Here is a 19,403-nt window from a genome sequence, read left to right on the forward strand (position 1 = left end):
TGTCAAACTCAAAGGCTAACACGAGCCAAATAAACAAGGTTCAAGTTTATGTGGGCCATAAAAAAACAAAAGCTTCAATTTTCATAGAAACATGGGTTTATTTCAATAGAGACATGCTGAATACAAGGGCTGAAATAAATGAGTAATCGTTAACATAAAATAATAGAACATTTTAATAAAAATTAATGTTTTTTATTCAACATTAACTTACCAAACACTGAATAACTGCACAAATTAATAAGTGTAACGCGAGTCATGGCGGCCTTCCGCGACATGGAGGAGTTGTGCCAAGGGCTGCTGAGTCTCCTGGGCACCATCCACGCTGTGCAGCAGTGGCGGCTGCTGCGGCTCTACGGGCAGATGATGGAGCAGCTGCTGGAGAGGCAAGAGGGTGCCAAGCAGCAGCTGCGAGAGATCCTCAAAGCAGAGAAGGATGTGGCCCAGAGCCTTCTTGATGCAAAGGAGCAGGCAGGCCAGGGGGGTGCTGAATTGTAGCAGATTGAAGCCAAACTTCAGAAGGCCAGCGAGGAGGACACTCACCTGAAGGCCAGCCTCCTTCAGCTCACCAGGGGGCTAGAGGACCTCAAGGAGATTGAGGACACAGGAGAAGGAAGTTGATGACGACACAGCGGTCACCATCCCTACAGCCATGTATGTGGCTAAACTTTATCACCGAATTAGTAAAATTGAGTGGGATTATGAGTGTGAACCAGGGATGATCAAAAGCATCCATCGTGGCCCCAGCGTGGCACAGCCCATTCACCTGGACAGAACCCAGCTCTCCAAGAAATTCATCAGCGATTATCTTTGGAGTTTGGTGGACATGGAGTGGTAGCCAGGAGCTTCTCGGACTGTCTTGCACATAGCTAGAATAATTTCTGGTGTGTGGTTAGTGCCTTGGAGGTGAGATCAGCTTAAAATTAAATGTTTAAACATAAATGGGATTTTTACTGAATTCTCCCCCCCATCCCTGATTTTTTGCCTCAAATGCTGGACTGCTCTGGGCCAGGTAACCATAGAGAACTGACTTAACTTTGCCAGGCCTGTGACTTCACATCTGTGACAACGTTGTACGAATGACACCATAGTGTATGATGACAAATTCCGGGTCCTTATAAATTATTATTCAAGTTTGGCCCTTTTTTATTCATTCAGAGAGTATCTTTGAGTGCCACTGTGTGCCAGAACTGTGCTAGGCACCCAAGACACAGATGAAGGTGAAAAGGATCCCTTTGCCCCATGAAGGAGTCTCGTGTGAGCAGATGCCACCCTGGAGCTATGCCTGATCAAAATTAATTTCCCAGCCTCTTTTGCAGCTAAATTGAGCCAATGAAATGTAAGTGGAAATGTTGTATGAGACTTCTAGAAGGATTCTTAAAAGGCAAGGGAGTATACCCTTTTCCCCCCTGCCCTTTATTTTCTGGAATTTGGGTGTGTGATGGCTGGAGATCTGGCAGCCACATTCCACAAGTAAGGAGGGGTGCAGTGCTCTAGGGGTGATACAGAATTGTTATCTGACGATGGGAGAGCTGGTGTCAGCCCTGAACTTCTTTAAGGGGGGGAGAAGAGGTTGACCCTAAACTATCCTGTGTGTGCCATTGTTACTTTTGTGTTTCTATCCCAAATAGTCAAAATAAACCCTAACTGATTAAGCATGGAAAAAAAATAAATATAACACAAATAAACCTATTTTTTTTGTTCTCCAAAAGTGAAATATTTCCTGTTGCACACACCAAACAAGTCAGTCCATGACTAATGACCTGGCAATTGGCTGCTAAAATATTCACTGCTAGTATTAGTGGAGAGAAATGGTGCGCCAGCACATATGGCGCATAAGGGAAATGAATGCAACACGATTGTAGTAATCAGTCATTAGCGAACGTTGTAGTTCATTATTAATAATTATGTATAACAGGATATTGTAAAAATTATGTTACAAAATTTTTATTAAAACATTTCTTACATACCGTTATATTGGCTGGGCTGCAAAAATATTCTTTGTGGGCCCCATGCGGCCCACGGGCTGCAAGTTTGACATGCTTGCATTAGAAGAATACTAAAGATCTAAAACAAAACCAATAAGTCATTTGAATCATTACAACAATGAACACATTTTAAAGTTGAAAAAATTAGTAGGTTTTTGTATAGTTGTACTAGAGGCCTGATGCACAAAGATTCATGCAAGAACGGGCCTTCCTTCCCCTGGCCGCCGGCATCACCTTTGCTCCGTCTTGGAGCTGCCTTTCCACCTTCCCACACTGCCCAGAGGCCTGGAGCAGCTCAGCGCCTGTGTATGCAGATTAACCCACCATCTTTGTTGGGTTAATTTGCATACTCACTCCTGATTGGCTGGTGGGCATCACGAAGGTACGGTCAATTTGCATCTTACTCTTTTATTAGTGTAGATTAGCTCATAGTTGGGGATTAGAAAAATTCCTAAAGGGATTTGAGGCAATGAGAAATGGGTTCACGCTTCCAAGGGCCTCAAAATTGTGTTTATGAGGAACATTTTCTAATGTTTTGAGCATGTTTCATTTTGCTTCCATTAAAATGTAAAATTTTTTCAAAATAAAAATGGACCACCAGCTTCAGAAAGCTAGCTCACCCAGATAAGCCATGTGCCCCTTCCCCCTTCCATCTTGCTTCCTTACCCCACCTCCACCTTTCTCCAGTTCCCCCCTCCCCGTCCTGTGGCTCCCTTGGTCTCTGGCGCCCAGCCCAGCTCCACCCGTAGGGTCCCCAAACTTTGTCAAGAGGGTTCCCACGATTGCCTTGCCTGGAGTGCTGCAGGGGAAGGAGGGCAGCCAAGTTGGCATCCCGCAAGGATTCTCCCCGGTGTCTGCCCCTCCGTTGGTCGATTGGTGTGTTCAAAGAGCTGGCTGGAGACCCTGGGCTCTGGGTACTGAATGGGATGCTACCCCGGACCAACAGTGGCAGCAGCTGCAGCCCTGTCCAGTGTAGCAGTGCGACTTTTGTGCTTGCCCACGGCTCCTACGGTGCCTTCTGCAAGGGGCTCACGTGCACGCTGCTCACCTTCTTTGACCTGGCCTGGCAGCTGCACATGAACTTCCCCTACTTCTACATCATGGCCTCCGTGATTCTCAATGTCCGCCAGCGGGTACATATTTAGGTTAAGTAACTTTGTGGCATTTGCAGGCCCTCCTCAGGATGACTAAATGCCACCCATCAGCTCACCCACCCTAAAGCAAAGCAACCAGCTCGGCTCGCACTCACAGACTTCTCGGTTTGTCTTTCCAGTCAGTGCCTCATCTTTTAATATAAATGGGCTCTAGAAATCAGTATTTACGAAAAGCCTTAAAAATAACCAAAAACACCCTAAGATATAACTATAAGTTGACCGGCAAGGAACTAGATAGTTCAAGGAACAGAAAAGAACTTAAAAATCTGAAAAAACCTCAGAAATATGAGAAATTCTTGCAACCATGAAACAAAAACATCATGACCTTTAAGAAATGACAATGAGCACAGGATGGCCTAAAGGAAAAAAAAAGAAGATTATTAACAACTTAAATAAAGGTCAACTGTGCAAGAATGGTCCAAATAGGAGGCCAAACTTCCATATTAGAATAATAAGTACATAGATTTCCAACTGAATGAAGTGAATTCTAAGCAGTAGACAGATGGAGTTAGAACATGGAGAAATTAATGACATGATCTGAAAGTCATACATTTGCTTCATCCTCAAAGAAAAAAACAATGGTAAACAGAAATTACAGGGAAACAAACATTTCAAATTGTACATGGAAACATGTTTCACATATGAAACAACTTCAAATGTGGCCTGGTTTGAACAGTTGCCAAGAGTATGAAAAAGGAAAACTGCTTGAACATTGGCACATGAATCAAGACTGCAATCACAGATGAAAAAACCCAGTCATAGCATTCGACTTTGCTACTCAGTGAACAATATTTAAATGATCACTACAATGGAAATATTAGTTATGGTTTTCCATTTTTGGAGTAAATCTCAAGGGAAAACATAATTACAGTTATGGAACAGACCATAACCAACTTGACAGTACTGGCAGAGGGGAGAAAATGAAATAGTGGTGTTATGCTCATGAAGTGGGGTGTAGTTCAAAGATAGGGTGTAGTTCAAAGGACATGGGGGATATCATTTATCACTTTATATCTACACTAATAAAAGAGAAAGATGCAAATTGACCGTACCTCCGTGACACCCACCAGCCAATCAGGAGGGAATATGCAAATTAGAAGGACAAAGATGGTGGTGGCCCCACTGCCCAGCCACTCTAGGCGTGGAGTGGTTGGGTCGGGCAGGACACCTGCTATGAGAGGGAGGGCAGGGGGCGAAGGGATCTATAGGAGCAGCACTCTGGCCGCAGCGAAGATGAAGACACCAGACTCCGGCCAGAATCTGCAGCGAAGACAGAAGACTCCAGCCAGAGTCTGTAGTGAAGACGAAGACAGCAGACTCCAGCTGGAGTCAACAGCAAAGGCAGCAGACTCCTGCTGAAGCAAAGGTGGAAGGCGGTGGCCAGAGCAAGGGCCTGGGTCCCGGGTGCTGGAGGAAAACCTATGTCGAAAGCCAGGGGAAAGAAGGCCTATTGCACGAATCAATGGGCCACTAGTCTCATATAATGTCTAACCACTATGCTGTACACCTGAAACTAATGTAATATTGAATGTCAATAGTAATTGAAAAATAAAAAATTAAAAAATAAGACAGATTTAGTGGTTATATTAAAATGAGCAAGATAACCAACAGAAGAGATAAAAATAATGATATAACCATATGAAGTGAGGAGGAGAGTGGAGGGGACAGCAGGAAATAAGCAGAAAATACCTCATGTCATCAAAACAATAAATAGTAATAAAAGCATATTATTAAAAATTGAGGTGATCACTAAACAGCCATGTGTAAAAGTTTTGCCTCTGGGCTGGAAAACCAAGAGTTGAGAGGGATGGGCAGGGATTTCCTGCTTTTCATTATAGATGTGCCCTTTTATACTATTCGATTAAAGAAGTATATGTGTGTATATTGCTTTGATCAAATATTAAAACTTATTTAAAAATAAATTTACTGCAATTAAAAGGAAATTTAGGGGAGTGGCACATGAGGCCAAGTAGATTCTGCCTTCCTATTTTCTGCAATATTATATGTACTATATTCTAAAGTGTTCCTGAATGATCACACAAAATAGAATTTCCTTGCTTTCCAAGCAAACAATTGACCATAAGGAAATGCTTTAAAACTAAAAATGGTCAGTAATCTTCAGATAACCCAGGGCTTCCTCACTTTATATGATGTTGTATAAGCAAATCTCTACAATGTCAAAATTAATATAAAAACAAAATGTGATTAAGTTTTGAAAACTTTTTCAAAACCTAAAAATTGGATAAGTGTCCCATGATGTTTATACAAGGTTCTTACATTTCAATATTGGTCAGAAAACAGGACAGTGGAAATAAGCTAAATGTACAATAGGGTCACATGCAACTAAAAGTTCACTTACAGAGGACTTGAATTCTAACCAAAGAAATTAATTTTAACGAAACATCAAAAAGCATTCTTTATAGTCCAGCCAGCATGGCTCAGTGGTTGAGCATCAACCTATTAACATGGAGGTCACTGTTCGATGATTCCAGGTCAGGGCACATGCCCTGGCTGAGGGCTCTATTCCCAGTGTGGGGCTTGTGAGAGACAGCTGATCAATGATTCTCTCTTATCATTGATGTTTCTTTCTCTCTCTCCCTCTCCTTTCTTCTCTGAAATCAATAAAAATATTTTTAAAAGCATTCTTTATAACAACGAATCAAATTTAAAAGCAAAATGGTTTCGCCCTAACTGGTTTGGCTCAGTGGATAGAGCATCGGCCTGCAGACTGAAGGGTCCTAGGTTCGATTCCGGTCAAGGGCATGTACCTTGGTTGTGGGCACATACCCAGTAGGGAGTGTGCAGGAGGCAGCTGAATCGATGTTTCTCTCTCATCGATGTTTCTAACACTCTATCCCCTTCCCTTTCTCTCTGTAAAAAATCAATAAAATATATTTTTTAATAAAAGCAAAATGGTTTCAATGTAGAACTAATTAAATATGAACTTTTCCTAAGAAAACACAGCTTTTTGCCCATTAACACAGTTCTCAACAGCTAGATTTAAACATTCTAACTAGCAAAAGCACAGGCTTTTGGTTTTGTTTCACTTTTCAAATCATATCCTCTAATTCAGTGCAGGTAAAATTTTTCTCTCACACAGACAAAAAAAAAAGCCAGTGAATCTACCTCATCCTTGGAATTATTAACTTGTTCTCTTCCATAACTGTCTGACTTTCCTGAGATGAGTATCTATGGTAACTTTTGGCATAGGCTTAAGGTCAGTACAGTTCTCTTGACACTGTTACCACTATCTAGAGCAACAAAAAATGTCCTTTAACTCTTCCTTCACTAAAGATGCAGTCCTTTGAAATCACAAAATGGAAGGAAGCTCCTCTCTTACATACCAGATCTGTAACACCTTGAATGTCATTTCCCCCTTCTTTTCTCCAGGCCCTCTCCTGATAAGGCCTAACTTTTGACTTTATAGGCACAGTTGCAGGTTCCAGGCCCCAGATGCCCTCAAGCTGGCCCACGACCTGAGCTTTCTTTTGTGATCATTGACACTTTCCTTGGAAGCAGTTACCCAGTTCCCTGGCTGGCTTCAGACTCCAACTGGTCCTTGTCACCCGAATGACTACTGGCATTGACTCCCTTCTCCAGCAACTCAGAGACACTGTCTCTAGAATCCAAGTCCCCAGTACAGCCATACTTTGTTTCACTACTTCACAGATGTTGTGCTTTTGACAAATTGAAAGCAAGATCCTCCACCAACAAAAAGATTAAGACTCGTTTATTGCCATATTCCCTTTATTGAGGTAGTCCGGAGCAGAACCCATGACATGTTTGAGGTATGTCAGTGTACGGGTGGGAGTGGTCAGAGGGTTGTAAACATTCTGTCTTTCAAGACATGACTTAACACAAGTCTCCACTTGGGGTAGTTTTACTAGAAATCTAACAGCTTCATTTCAAATCCTTCCTGAAAACTGCTTGGGAACCTAGAGGTCAAGTTCAAACGCTCAATTTTGATGAACCAAAGAATCTGAATGATTCTGGGCAAGGACACCGAACTCTTAAAAGATGGAGGCACCAAAACAAGCAAGGATGTCCCAATTCGGGGGCTTCACTGAGTACTAATGTCTTTCCATCTCCTGTGTTTCTATCACAAGTGATTCTGAAGAAATGAATCTCTGTGATTTTCAGCAGTTGCTAAAAGGAAGGGATGGTAGGTAGACGGAAAAGTATAACAGACAATAATTACCTTCTACTCCTTGTACCCCTAGCATGTACAAATATACCCTTCTTCCATGGATTCAAAAAATGCTCCCTCCTGGCATCATTTAACTATGCCATGTACAATCAACACCTACCCAGAGAGAGACAACACACACAAACTTTTCCAGTTATCATAGTCAGAGATGAGGTCATGGCGCCCCTGCTTGTAGTTCAAGTCCTCCCGGTGATGTATGTCTCTTCTTTCTCTAGCGTTGCCATTATCCCTACTTGATAGTCTACAATTCCACTACCTAAATGGTGAATTCACCAGCAGCAGCTCCACTCTATCCTATTTACAATACTAAACAAGTGGTGAGAGGAGTTTTAAAAAGTGACAATAAGCACGGAAATACAACTAGGAAAAGGTACAGTCATTATTCCTGCACAGAGTCATGAGGTGGCCCTGTTATTTGAGACGTCTCTTCCAATGCCACATTCCTTTGGCCTTACCTACTGGGCAGTCTCGGTTTCTCATTGCTAAGGAGTCTGAGCCATTGGTGGTCGTTTGCAGGGTTGCAGTACTCGGCTGCGCACCCCCTGAGGATTATAGAATGAGAAGTCAATTTAGGAGAGCTGAGTCTCATCCATATCCCTCCCTTCCTCATTCTACAGTATGAACACCATAATCACCTGTCTTGAATGGCTCCAGAAGCTAAGAGTGGCTTCAACTTTAGGGGACCCATTGTTTCATCTCAAAGGGGATGTGTTTTTTTCTAGGAAATGCAAACCTCTAAATCAGCAGAGATAAACATTGCAGGGACTGGAAGTAAAAATGCTGCCAGTGAGTCAGGTGTACTATTATAATTATGAGAGGCATCACCTTTATTTCCAGTACTCTGTTTCCAGACTTGCAAACGTTGGCAGTGGGAGAAACAGCACTATATATATTGGAAGCTGGTTCGTAGTAGATATTACATCCTAGCAGCCTTCACTGAGGTTCTCCTATCAGGGCTCACCACAGGCTCCATATAGCATACAGATTTACCCCAACCATTTTGAGCACTATTGGATCTGCCAGATGCTAAAGGCTAAGGGGCAGAATTAGTACCATGGTGATTGACACTAGCTGGAGAGCCTGTTTTAGCTGTGGATCCACATTAGCCTGTGTGTGGTAGGAACAACACCTGAATTTTTCAAGTATTGTATAGTGGCAAAATTCTCTGCAATTCCCACAAGGATGAGGTATTGCAGTACACTTCCTGTTTTCAAGGAGGAAGAGCTGTAATAGCTTTGATTTGCTCCTTCTTACCCTAATACCCGTTTCCCCAGGGCCAATGTCGCAGTGTATAGGAGACTGGCAGCTGTTTCTGGCTGGAGATTTCTGAAGTCAGGAGGCTTGTGGGAGCAGCCTGTAGCAGGAGCTTGAGTAGGGACAATGATACCATGGACCTGGGTAGGAAGAGTGGGGGTAAGCTCCCACCCCATGCCTTCTCTCTACATCTTTCAAAGGGTGCAGAAGATAACTTTAGTGTTTTCTGTGACACCACGTGTTAGAGCACAGAGGTTAGAGGAAGCAATAGAACCTCAGGGTAGCCCTGACAACTACCAACCAAATAAGGAACCTTGGAGAGGGGGTTGGGGTCTTGGTCTGGTGGGTTTAAAAGGAGACCCCAGCTACTTTTGTTCTTTATGAAATTTTGGTCACCAGGTAAGGCAGGATTATATTTTCTTTCAGATTGAGTTGGTATCGGGTTATCAAAATACTCATAGCTTTGGGACTTTGAAATGATAAATATTCATGATGTGTGAGAAAGCATGATATATAACTGTGCCATCTTAATTACATAAAAATGGAAGCTTAGTTGTGTAGATACACAGGGGATTTAGAAGAACACGCCAGACTATAAACTGCTTGTGATTAGGGATGGCTTTGTTCTTTGCTTCTTGTGTTTTTCAGTTTCCTATTACATGCACATGTTAACTTTTAAAAATATAAATGTTACTTAAAGAAAAAAGAGAGACCCAAATGTTCCTGTCTGAGGGGGCAGGGTCCCAGTGAGGCTGAACATCAACCACAAAAGTACACATTTGAAACAATGTGCAGAGGAGGCCTGAGGACAAATCCATCCAGGAACTGGTAGAATAATCCCACAGGAGGGGTTCAGGGACTCAGTGAGTCCATCTAGTGGCAGACTCCGGGAAGAGCTCCATTTTCCCCTAACCTCTATGAGTACTCCCTCCACTCAGTGGTAGTACTACTGCAAGGGACTTAAAGGCAGTTTCCAATTAGTCTCTGAAAAGTTTGGAGCTGCTCTGCTCCCTGTTGCGAGTTGCCAAGATCAATGGGTGCAGGTGCCTCGAGGGGAAGGCCAGGGAGAAGGATCACAAGTATTACCGCAGCTTTCTTGCTCAGATTCACCTGACCATCCTCCATTGTGAGGACTCGGTGTTCAGAACCTGTGGGTTTCTAGCTATATATCACAGGCTAGAATCTGGTCCAGGTATGCATTAGACAACCCAGAAAGCAGAATCACAGCCTGCTGCCTGAGCCCAGCACAGTGAATAAAATTCATGAAGGCCTACCACTCATTTTGTATTCAGTTCTATTCTGTGACTGACACAGCATCTCACTTCCCAACCCTAGATAATATGCCTTAAACTAATATAGAAGGATAACAGCACCTCTGGATAGTGGATATTATCCTCTCCATGAGGTGGCCCTCCTCCTCCACAAACAAACACATTGGTCCCATGGAACAAAATTGACAACAATTATTGACTCACGACATGAAAATGACCATTTAATCCCTCTCAGGGGATTTGGGATAACCCTAACATCTACAATAATAAAAGCATAATATGCTAATTAGACCAGACAGCTGAACGACCTTCCAGACGACCTTCCAGACGAAGCCCAGGCTGCGAGGGCCAAGGCAAGCCGCCACGGCTGTGAGGGCCGAACCCCTTGCAAGAATTTCGTGCATTGGGCCTCTAGTCTATATAAAAAAAAGTCTAATGTGCTAAGTGTCCCTCCCACCACCAGACCAGCCGCTATGACGCGCACTGAACACCAGGGGGGCAGATACTCAATGCAGGAGCTGCCATAATGTGCACTTGCCATTTACAGAGAAAGGGCAACATGGACCTGGTGCCAACAAAGCAACACTTGGCTTCCCCCAAGTGGGACACAGGCCCCACCACCACCCCGGAGCAACAGCTCACCAAATTGCAGCCGACACTGCTGAGACCCCATGATGCAAAATGTGGCCCACAGCCCAGCCCAGCCCACAAAAGGTGGCTGTGGGTGCCGGGTAATGACATCACATAGCAACGCCCGGCTTCCTCTCCCTAGCAATGACTAGCCTCCTTGGAGTTTCTTCAGCCCAGGAACACAACTTGCTTTATAGCCAGGTGCAAACATTTTACACTTTAGCCAAATATCTGTGAAGCATTTTCATGTCTCATCTCATTTGATCCTTACAGAAGTCCTGGGGTAGGTAGATAGAACACTCGGTGGAATCCTATTTTCTTTTCATTAGCCTGAAAATGGAGATTTAGAAAGCTTAGAAACTTGATCAACTGAAAATAAGTAAGAAATGGTGGACCTTGAAGATGACTTCAGGTTTTCTCACTGCGCAGAATATAGTCAAACACTGCTGCAGTTAAATATTTTACCCTTTGTTCTCCTGCGTGATCTATGATAATAATCTGCTTCGTGTTGATATTTACTGCTGTGTTGCTGACAATTACCTGAAAGAGAAGTTGGGGTGCTTCACTGGGTTGGAAAAAGTTTAGCTAAATCAGAAAGCAGGTCTAATTAAGCAAGTTTATTATATATATATATATATATATATATATATATATATATATGGCTAAGTTGACTAGTTGACTCACACATGTGCGATACATGTGAAGCTCTCACTGGCGCCAATCGCACACGTGTGTTTCAATCTGTCCTTGTCAATCGTTAATTTGGTTGACACTTCTATTACAGAGAAAGGGCGAATAGCGACATTAAAATATTTCTTCTTATTAATTTCCTTTCAATGTGCACAAATTCGTGCACCGGGCCACTAGTTGTACTATAAGCTTTTTATGTTCTCTACTTGGAGAGGAAGAAGGAGTTACAAGTAGTTGACTTCAATACTCATTACCCCCACAATGACTAGTGCAAGCTAATCATGATTTTACCATTCCCTTTGTCAGCAAAGAAGCGAGAGACCATGGGAATATGATCCAATCAGGGGCAGAGAAATGTGAAAAGTGCACTAGGGTGTTTCTGAAAAGAGTTTCCTCTTCCTAAGAAGTAAATGCAGGATGTGTTCCTTTTCTCCCCTGTGGACATTGTTAAAATCTGAATGTGACCCTTGGGAACTCCTTTAGACATTTTGCCAATGAAGCCTAACAATGAAGACAAATCATGGATGATGACAGTTCCAAGGGAATCACAAAGAAGTGGAACTGGAGCTGTGTGTCTGGAGCTTGCTATACTCGGGACTTCTCCCCTAATGACCATAAGAAAATAAGCTTTTACTAAGTGAGTAACAGGTACTTGAAAGGCACATGTGCATTTCCTCTGTGTGTGTGTGATGCTATATCCTGCCCAACATAAATAATTAGAGCCCCTGAAGTCAAGCATTAGCCATCATCCAAATTGTCAGTGGCTTACTGAAGGAATTTAATGAAAACAAATGAGAGGGTGACATTGAGGCTGAGTGAGGGGAAGTAACCTGCCCAAAGTCACTTTGGAAGTTAGTAGTAGATACAAGACCTGGTATTAACCTGGGAGAGTCTCAAGCTCTCCAAATAGTGTAGGATCCTAATGAACAAATGGACGAGATAAAAGGTTCTTGAAATGACTGGATTTCAAAAGGCATCTCTCTAAAGGGACCGTCATCAGGTATATTTGTCTAAGTATTCCTTCCCAAAGAATATATCAACTGAGGGCTGACTTGGGGAAACCAGTTGTCTTGGCCTGACATATATTTCTGCCCATTAGTCAGGACTCAGAAGATGGTGCTGCGGGAAGAGTATTCAGTTTACCACTAATAGCAACATACACAGATTTTCCAAATACCACTGTGTCATTTCAATAGCACGAGAAGGCATTTCCCAAGTTAAAAAGAAGGGAGGGAAAATGAATAAATTTAATGTATTAATGGGTGGGATGGTGGCCATGTTTTCTTCCTCACACAACTCATTTCCTTAACTATACTGTGAAGTTGCAGTGCTGGTGGGAGAGCAAATAGGTCCAACCAAGTGGGGAACCATTTTGGCAGTATCTACCAAATCTAAACATAAGCATCCTTGTGACCCAACAACTGTAACTCCGAGTGCTTTACCCAGAAACATATAGATGTTTAACAAAAGATATGTACAAGAAGTGACTATATAGAGCAGTGGTTCTCAACCTTTCTAATGCCGCGACCCTTTAATACAGTTCCTCATGTTGTGGTGACCCCCAACCATAAAATTATTTTCGTTGCTACTTCATAACTGTAATTTTGCTACTGTTAATGAATCGTAATGTAAATATCTGTGTTTTCCGATGGTCTTAGGCAACCCTGCTAGCTGTTCTCAACCTGTGGGTCGCGACCCACAGGCTGAGAACTGCTGCTGTAGAGGCATGTGAGGCATGAAACCGCTGCTGTAGAGGCAATGTGAGGCATGAAAAAAAACAGAGGGGACCAGGAGTACATCAAGGTGTTTGGCTTGAGCAATAGGAAGGGAAGAGTTGCCACTTACCAAGATGGGAAATACAGACTAAGAGTAGATTGGGAGGGGGAAAAAACATACCAATGTCTTTTTGTTGTTGCTGTTAATCCTCACCCATGGATACTTTCCCATTGACTTTAAGGGAGAATGGAAGAGAGAGGGAAAGGCAGAGAGAAACATTGATGTGAGAGAAACACATCGATTGGTTGCCTCCTGCACGATGCCCTGACCAGGGACCAGGGCCTGGGCCGGAGAGGAGCTTGCAACCAAGATACTTGCCGTGCCCTTGACCAGAATCAAACCCGGGACCCTTTGGTCCACAGGCCGACGCTCTATCCACTGAGCCAAACCAGCTAGGACAACACACCAAAGTCTCATTAAATAAAACCTTCACAAATACAAAATAAGTCTATTGACTTAAAAAAGTTAACCTATAAACTTTCTCAGGCAGGAAATGGAACATTGCAGCTTGGGCCCCTCTGGACTGGATGGCAAGAACAGAATTGCTGAACCCAAGATCTTTATGAAACCCAAAGGGAAACCTATGCTCAACCACTCAGCATAACATATCCACAGGCAGGGCAGACTGTCAGGGTCTTGGTTTCCTTTCCAGTACGGGGAGATTTTAATGACCACAATAATGTTATTTTCTGAAATGTGTAAACTATGGTAAGCTGTACAGAAGACAGGCAATTTTAGCTCATTGGAAATTTTAAACAAGAACATATACTGTATGCATATGTCTGCTTAGGTTATGCATAGGTTTCCCTTTGGGTTTCATAAAGATCTTGAGTTCAGCAATTTTGTTCTTAATTCTGCTTTCACAAAGCCTTTATTATACTACACCTACTGGTGTAGCGTAACGATCGATGCCTCAGATACAAGGGACCAAGATTCAAATGCAGGCTTCACATTATACTTTGTGTACTCTTGCTATGGGTCTCATTTTTAATGGAACATTAAGGGAACGCAGTATTTTAATTGTAACTTTGTGAATATCTTTTATCTAGAGGGCTGTTGCTATTTTTGTCCTTTATGAAATTTTTGTCATCAAGTAAGGCAGGATTACATTTTCTTCCAGATTGAGTTGGTGTAGGGTGTTCTTGGTTATCAAAATACTCATAGCTTTGGGACTTTGAAGTGGTAAATATTCATGATGTGTGAGAAAGCATGATACATAACTGTACCATCTTAATTACATAAAAATGAAAGCTTAGTTGTGTAGATACACAGGACTTAGAAGGACACATCAGACTGTAAACTGCTTGTGATTATGGATGGCTTTGTTCTTTGCTTGTGTTTTTCAGTTTCCTATATATGCACGTTAACTTTAAAAAAATAAATGTTACTTTAAAAGCCAAAAAACAAACAAACAAAACACACACACACACACACACACACACAAACACACACACACACACACACACACACACAAAAACAAAACAAAAGCAGGCTTCACTTGGAATAAAGTGTGTGCCTGCTGCATCTAATTTCAGTCCTACTGACGTCTGGACTGATCTTCTGTATAATCATGCTAGTCACCCTACCTCTGTCTTAACCTTGGGAGTAACAGGAGATTGCCCATACCACCTCCATGATCCTCAAATAGGTAATCATGGCCTTCACAAAGTGGCTACAAGGATCACTTCTCATAGGGAGATATTAAATTACCTACTAATTTTAGGGGAATACTTCCTTAAACATAGGGGCGAGATTAACAAAGGGGGAGAACTTCCATAATGGCCTGGTAACCGATTCCTCCCCATCAAACCCCTGTCCTTAATGCATCAGATGCTATAGCTCCGAACTTTGCCCTGGTTCTGGCATTGACGCACGTGGCAGAACCACAGCTTCCTTGATCATGCTGGTGTTCATTGTGAAGAGTAAAATTCTACAAGTGGAATCTACTGAAATAAATTTTATTGGAAGAACACAAGTATTTTACAAAATGCAAGAACCCTAAACAACAAACGCATTTTTCTTTTTTTAAATTAAATTTATTGAGGTAACATTGGTTAATAACATATAATTTTCAGGTGAACAAGATTATGTAAGTCAACATCTGTATACGCTATAGTGTGCCCACCACCCAGATTATTGCTTGTGGATTAAAGCTATTATACACGCCAAGCACCTACTTGGAGGTTTGTGGGGGTTTTTAAATCAAAGGTAACTTACCAAGTATCTTACTGTCTTAGCACTTTTTATCCAAACACCTGGTATACATACAGTATACCTCCAATTAAGTCCATCGTTAAAAAATGGTGATTTCTTTTTCATTCTTTCCTTGCTATTAGAAGGCGCTATGAGACAAGTTGGGAACTTTCTTGGTCTTTATTGTTGCTTAGTGTTGAAACTGTAAACCTAGCTATGTTCTGAGCACAAAGCAGATTCTGCTTGAGGAATACTCCTAAGTACCACACACAATGCTTTCTATCATATCCACTGCTTATAACTTTAAGTTGCATTTCATTAGCATACGTTGGTCAGCTAAAACTGTTAAAATGAATTTTAACAAAACCAGCTAGCCCTCTCATTTTAACTTGCAGATATTTCATGTATTTATTTTTGGCACTCCTAAAGTTGGGCAATGTACTGAGCAGATATTTGCTTATCTGAATATATATATATATATATATATATATATATATATAGAAAGAGAGAGAGAGAGAGAGAGAGAGAGAGAGAGAGAGAGACAGAGGCCAGATTATTATGACTGCCCCATCAGTACTTCCTTCGTTGGGCCACCTTTTGTCTTCAATACTGTGGCAATCCTTCTTGGCATTGACTCCACGAGATGTTGAAAGGTGATGCGAGGAATCTGACACCATGCCTGATGAACAGCACTGTCCAGTTCTGTGAGATTTGATGGTTGTGGAACCAGCTGCCTGATGGCTCTTTTAACTTCGCCCCACAAATGCTCAATTGGATTGAGATCTGGTGATTGTGGGGGCCACCTAAGCAAGGTAAAGTCTCCCTCATGTTCTTGAAACCATTCCTGCACAATATGAGCACCGTGGCATGGTGCATTGTCTTGATGGAAGAAGCCATCTCTGCCGGAAACCAATCATTCTACCACTAATAGAAAGATGTGGCCAGGAAACTGGGAAGGCTGGTCAACAACCTTAAATGTTTTAATCACTCACTGTTTAGTTGAAACATTGTTAGCTGAAGCAGCCTCCAACTCTGTTTCTCCTATGTAAATTTCTGTTATTGCAATTTCCTGCCTAAAGGTTATGGGCGTATCCCATAGTCTCAATAAAAGGGATTGCAAGGCCAGAGCAAAGGGTAGTCCTTCCACCAGAGTTGGGCTCCCGCCTGGCCCCCAATATTCCCAAATTAATACTTTTCCAAGTCTCTTTTCATTTGTGTGCGGCCTTCTCCAGAACCCGAACCCTGAACCGGAACCCTGAGCCACGCGGGACGTGAAAAGGGGTTCCCACATCTGGCGCCTGAACCCGGGACTTCTGGAGGAGATGATATTTTTCGCCTAAGAGCGAAGGAAAGGAAAAAATTCACCTAGAAAAAGGTGAGGGAGGTTCACCACACACAAAGCCCACGGACTAGCTGCAGAGTCGCAATCTGTAAGTAGGGTGGGAACGTCTTTTTCAGCCAGGCTAATGGGGAAGAATTAGGTTATAAAATAATGTGGTTTCTTATGCAAATTAAAATCTTAATTGGTATTTGGAATTTAAAATCTGTAATAAGAAATGAAACTCCGCTGCTGAAACCGCCTCTGGTATGGAGAAATTTAAAGGTGGCAGGAGAGGGCAAGGCTATCCGCTCTCCCGCAATGAGATTACTTAAGGTTTCCTTTAAAAATTATAAAAGAACTCGCAGGGAAATGCAAATCTTGGCCAAATTGGGTGCTAGTTATTACTTCGGAAAGCAAAAAAGAAAGAAAAAATTTAAGATCTGTCTATCTTTTAATTCGGCCAGATCTGTTGCTGAAACTTGCCCCAAAGTAAGCAGGATGTTGTTATTAATCTAGGAACTGCTAAATGTTTGACTTGCCAGCTTTAAAAGTACAAAGTGCAAATTAAATTGGGAGAAATTATATAGTTGTGGTAATTAAATGTCTAAAGTATAAGAACTTATTTTTGAGAAAAAATATGTGTTTTCGCTGAAAACAATTAGGAATTCAAAATAAATTGCTTATTGGTCTAATTAAAAAAGAGGATTAATTCTGTGATCCCAACCAAAATTTTTCTATGCAAAAACTAGTTTAAAATCTAATTGGTATCTTAAAATAATTATAAAAAGTATTGTAATCTTTAAATCATATATGGGCATATATATATTTGATCGTTTTTTCCATGTTAAAATTTCAAGGCTTTAACAGAGATGATTCTTGGAAAGCTCCAAGGGCCCGGAGTAATACAGGAAATTTATTCTCTCTTCTTAAAGGAAATACTTTTGAAATTTAACCGATTGATACTTGAAATCGCATGGAAAGCTTTATCAAATAATAATTAATAACTATATTTTACTTTTAGATGTTATAAAGGTTTTGGCCTTTAAAGTAGGGGACTATCACTACTTGCTCCTGGAAGAGGTGCAAAAAAATGTAATTAGACTTTATCTATACAAAGAAAAATTGACAGCCAGTTTGAAATTGAATTGCCATGACCTAGAGCAAAGAATATCCTTACATGATATTATTCTACAATGTCATTATAATTTTTGATATTTTACAACAGCATATTGAACAATTATCCCAAACAAACTTACAAACTAATTCTTTGCATGTTAGGCAGCAATTTAAAAAAGGACATGAAAGGATTTAATCCCTCCCAGAAAGGAATTAAGGCCTCCCTGGGAAGGCACTTGAGCATTCTATACTGGCCTTTTTGACAAGAGGGACCCTCCCACAGCTGTTGCCTGACCTTTCTGTTTATGCTGAGGTTGAAGCCTCGTGATGGCTGGTACCATGGATCTGTCTCTGTCCCAATGGCATGAGCTGGGCCCTCTCTGGAGAAGAAACCTGGGTTCCCCAAGATATGTGATTAATGCCGGGGCCCCGCCAGTAGGCGAGAGGATCCCAAGGCAAGTGCTGGGCATGGAGGCCACAGGGGCATAGGCTACCAAGGAGACAGAACCTCACCTCACATCACCCTGCTTGGCCCCGGAGGATGACTGGTTAGCCAGAGATGGGTAAGATTCCTCAGGGAAGGAACAACCTAAGACAGGCACAGTCACAGAGGGGCCATCAGGAGAGAACTTGGGGATCAACAGAGGTGAGGCACAGACCCTCACCCCCCCAACATTGCAGGGGCTTGAACCCTCGCCCCTTCTGAGGGAGGTCTCCAGCCCCCATGGCTGCTTCGCGCTTCCCACACCCAGCTCAGATCAGGACCCAGGTAACAGAGCCCAGCTCAGATCAGGACCCAGACAGAGACTTGGCAAACAGCAGCTGCCCTATATCTAAATCCAGCCTAGCACCAGGAATGCTCAGGGCCTACTCAAGAATGCAAATAATCCTTTCCACTAATATTTACAGGGTAAACTAAGATGGTTAGAGTATTAAATTTGACAGTAAAATAGTAGTTAAGTTTTCAGATTAATTTAAATTGGCTAATTAAAATAAGTGAATATTCAAGAAAATTTAATTGTACTGGACAAAAAGCTGTTCCTAAACTAGTAACTAAAATTTCTATTGGTAGTTTCTCTCATGGTGAAATTGCTTAACATGCAAAGAACCTAAAGCAGTCATATTTTTGAGCAAAAAGTTAAAATTTAAAGTTATCAAGACTGCATTATAAAATTTCCAAAAGCCTCCATTAATCAAAAAAGGGGGGGATAGTGGAAAAATAGCATGTAAGTGTAAGGTCTGGGGCTGGGAAAGCAGGAACTTTACAAACTTTGCTTTCTAGCCTGCTTTAGCCTGCTTGAGTAATGAGGAAAATAAACTTAAGCTGTCTGACCTTGTAGGCCAGAGACTAGATATGCCCATAATTTCAATGCCATGCCAGGTGCATTTTTTAATTGGATAGAACTGTGTTGTTTTCAAGGCCAGCAGCGAGATAACCACTAAGTGCACATAGGGCTGGCTCTTTAATAAAAAGGGAAATTCTGCTTGTAACCTTGCTTAGAATTTGAATTCATTTTCTCTAAGCCCACCGGTGAAGCCCACCGGTGAATAAAGTGTGACTCCCCCGGCCTGTGCTCTCGGACCGTGGGACCTCACCCGAGAGCTTTCAATAAACGTGATTTTTCGCTTTTACCCTGCTTGTCTTGGTCAACTTATTGGTTTCGGTCGGGTTAAGTCTTACATCTCTGATTAAACCTTACAGTAAGGAAAAATATTCTGTAAGTAAATTACATCTAGAAAATTTTTACTTTAAAAAAATTTAATTTTCATTTGTAATGCTAACAGCAAGATACCGATGAAAAACAT

General features: G+C 41.9%; 1 pseudogene across 1 annotated transcript; it reads left to right on the top strand.

Moving 5' to 3' along the window:
• The first annotated feature begins 255 nt into the window (after window positions 1-255).
• On the top strand, window positions 256-835 carry LOC308239359 (kinetochore protein Spc24-like; annotated as a pseudogene). The gene has a single exon. The product of its transcript is annotated as a kinetochore protein Spc24-like (transcript).
• The last annotated feature ends 18,568 nt before the right edge of the window (window positions 836-19,403 follow it).

This window comes from Plecotus auritus (genome assembly GCF_963455305.1).
Source record: "Plecotus auritus genome assembly, chromosome: X".
Lineage (NCBI taxonomy): Eukaryota > Metazoa > Chordata > Mammalia > Chiroptera > Vespertilionidae > Plecotus > Plecotus auritus.